This window comes from Hylaeus volcanicus, unplaced genomic scaffold (genome assembly GCF_026283585.1).
Source record: "Hylaeus volcanicus isolate JK05 unplaced genomic scaffold, UHH_iyHylVolc1.0_haploid 10725, whole genome shotgun sequence".
In the NCBI taxonomy this organism is placed as follows: domain Eukaryota; kingdom Metazoa; phylum Arthropoda; class Insecta; order Hymenoptera; family Colletidae; genus Hylaeus; species Hylaeus volcanicus.
In genome coordinates this window covers 13,164-16,951 of record NW_026532360.1, presented here as the reverse complement: position 1 = coordinate 16,951, position 3,788 = coordinate 13,164, and the positions used below count along the sequence as shown (strand labels likewise).

General features: G+C 31.2%; 1 long non-coding RNA gene across 1 annotated transcript; it reads left to right on the top strand.

The window, feature by feature from the left end:
• Window positions 1–1,683, top strand: LOC128882339 (uncharacterized). Its single transcript, XR_008458352.1, has 3 exons — window positions 1–126; window positions 191–321; window positions 386–1,683. It is a non-coding gene; the product is annotated as an uncharacterized LOC128882339 (long non-coding RNA).
• The last annotated feature ends 2,105 nt before the right edge of the window (window positions 1,684–3,788 follow it).

The following is a 3,788-nucleotide window of genomic DNA, read 5'->3' as shown; positions in this document are numbered from 1 at the left end:
TTTTACAATATTCCATTATTAATTATATTTATATCAGCAAAATGTTTTCAATTTAGACTTTTTATATAGGGTTTAATAACAAATTGCAGCCAGTGTTGTAAAGTGTTGATCGATCTTGACTACAAGGTAAGTTGTGAAAATCTGAATTGCGAGATACCTTTATTCATACAGAAAACTGTTTTTAATATAGATCCATACCACCAAAGTGTTTTGGATTTAAGCTTTTTATGCAGAGCTTGTGGAAATGAAGGGGGCCCACAGGATTGGAGATTAACAAATTGCTGCCAGTAAAGTAAAATGTAGATCACTTTTGATTACAAGGTAAGTTGTCAAAATTTGAATTGCTGGATACCTTTATTCATACAGAAAACTGTTTTTAATATAGATCCATACCACCAAGTGTTTTGAATTTAGACTTCTTATGCAGAGCTTATACAAATGAAGGAAACTACAGCCTTGGAGGTTATTCGTTAACAAATTGCAGCAACTGTTGTAAAATGTTTATCCATTTTCATTTCATTTCTTATATTTTTCTACTTTCTTGTAGTTTTTTATGGGGATCTTCTATTTTTCAATGATAACTCTTTGAGTCCTCCACTTTTTCATGTACTTGGCATAATTTTTTTACTTTTTTGAAGTTTTTTATTAAGCTCTACATTAATTTGCAAGTAAAATAAGGTTTGTATGTGTTATTTACAAATAAAATTGATGTCATATGAGTAACGCACAATTTATTATATTACAATACCAGATTCAGACCCTTAAGTTTTCAAAAGCACACATAACGCATGGCAGAAAGTCTTGTTGTAACAAACTTAAATGTTAAAAATGAAGTATGAAATGAAAAAAGAGGTCTACACTATTTCTAACCCACAGTTTATTATATTATAATACCAGTTTCAGTCTTTTATGTCTCCAAAGTACATACAACGCATCGCAAAATGTCTTGTTGCTAGAAATTGAAATGTTAAACATGAAATGAGAAATAAAGAAAGAGATCCACTATGTGTAATGCACAATGTATTGTATTAGAATACATTCACAAGTATGCACAACGCGTGGCAGAAAATCTTGTTGTAACAAATGTAAATGTTAATAAATAAAGTGGGAAAATGTACAAAGAGATCCACTATTGGTAACACACAATTTATTGTATTATAATTCCAGTTTCAGTCCTTTGAGTTTTCAAAAGTATGCACAAAGCATGTCAGAAAGTCTTGTTGCAAGAAACCAAATGTCACAAATCCAAACTGACAGTTACAGGTTAGAAATGAACGAGCGGCATGAGTGACAGCCACATTACAATTCCGACCGACGAGCCTTGCCGACTGATTTCGATAGTCGACAAATCGAAGAACGGCCTTAGCTCCTATTGGGTAAGTGTTGACGAAAAATTCCTTGGCAAAGGAAAAGAAAAATGCTGCAGTTTTTGACACATTCATGATATGATATTACGATATCTCTGTCGTTCGTGGACCGATTTTATTGCTTTTGGTTTTATTCGAAAGCTTATATGCGATTTACATAAGAAAAATGCCTTTAGATTTAGAAAATACAGCAGGGATGACGAGATATTAATGACAGAAGTTTCGAGTTAGGTTGGAATCGCTTTTTCTCGAGTAAAAGATACGCGATAGCGCCAGCGCCAGGCATATACGGGGAGGCTATTTTTTCATGTACTTGGCGTCGAGACGCTACCGCGTCTCTAGATAAAAAGTAAAAACTCACATTTCCTAGCATTCACACTTATAATTTTTGGAGTAATTAATCAAAAATTGCCAATATTTTTAAGTAGTATAAATATATCGAATGATAAGTAAAAATAGAAAAACTTGATTTATTGGTAGTCAAATAAGAATAACCGAATTATTCGAATAGTTCGAATAAACGATACGAATGGTGGCGTTTATTCTAAAATGATTCTATTATCTACAATGTTATTTCTAAATACTGATCTTCAACTCCATTTAAGTAAATAAGTAAATAAGTAAAAACTTGATGTATTAGTAGTCAAATAAGAATAACCGAATTATTCGAATAGTTCGAATAAACGATACGAATGGTGGCATTTATTCTAAAATGATTCAATTATCTACAATGTTATTTATAAATAATGATTTTCAACTCCATTTTCCGTGTGGCAAATATTCCATTTAAATAATACCCAACTCGGTTGAATTATTTATATTTGCAGTAACATTGATGTCGTATTTTCCGTTCTCTGAAATTCAAAAGTGTCTGTCACCGTCTTAAAATTTGTTAGCCCATAGATCTGCGAGATTTTACATTTTTTTAATTTGCTTGCTTAACCCAGATAAAAAGGGAGTATAGTTCAGCATTTTAATAGTACCATAAACTGATTATTAAAGCATAATTTAATGTGCAAATACGTGACGCTTCCATATGTAACTAAATGCAGGTATACAATAATAGTTTCAAATTGTTTATTGCATTCTGAAATGTAGTAGCTAAACACATGGTCTCAAACTTATGACTGATAACGCCATATAGATATCGTATACACTGTAGGTGTATAGTATTTGCTCCACAATTTTAAGCGCTACACATTCGTAATTACTCATCCTCGTGATTCAGAATTTATCTTACTGCATTTATGACAAGCGTATCACGAGATATCATTTTTATCGACTTAACGTTGCTGTATATGCTAATCTAATTCATTTGATCAATTCATATGTACATGCAAAATTACAGGTTTTATAATTGATTCAAACATGTGATCTAATTACCAATTTTTTGGTATGCTCTAAATTAACAGATGTTAAGTTGATTTTTAGTCGCAAACAATTATTCTTATCTTCGCTAATTACAACGTAGCATATTACTGTTTGTTGACATTTTTGTATCAACATATATTGTGTACATTTTTGTGTTTACACATATATTGTTCCTCTTTGTTTTAATATTTCATTGTAAAATATTGTATTCTGCAATTCATATTTTAATTTGTATTGGATGAGTGAATAACATGTTGTTTACTTTTTATTCTTTATCAGACATTTTTATGTATTTATTTACGTATATATTTTTTATATGTTTCGAGTGATTTTAGATTGTCTAGACAGTATTGTTAATAATACACATCCTATATCTAGAGATACGGTAGCGTCTCGACGCCAAGTACATGAAAAATTATAAGCCACCGCGTATCTTTTACTCGAGAAACTGCGATTCCAACCTAACCTGAAACTTCTTTAATTAATATCTCATTACGCCTGCAATATTTTCTAAATTTAAATGCATTTTTCTTATGTAAACCGCATATAAGCTTTCGAATAAAACCAAATTCAATAAAATCGGTCCGTGTTCGACAGAGATATCGTAATATCATGTCACGATTCTTCCAGAAAGGATATCGTCTGATTCTTTTCCAGTCGAATTTTCGTCTATACATAGCCAATAGGAGCCAAGTATCAGTTCGTCGTCTCTCAGAAACATTCGGCAGGGCCCGAGGGTTTCATTTATAATCTGCCAAGTGACAAAAATTTAGACACTATTCTATTACAATAAAATGTGCATTATAAATAGTGTATCTCTTCGTTCATTTTCTCACATTATTAGTAACATTTAAATCTGTTACAACAAAACTTTCTGCTATGCGTTCTGCGTACTTCTGAACTTTATTCTAATACAATAAATTATGTGTTAGAAATAGTGGATATATTTTTCCTATTTCTCACTTCATCTTTAACATTTAAATTTCTTGCAAAAAGACCTTCTGCCATGCATTCTGCGTACTTTTGAAAACTTAAAGGGCTGAAACTGAT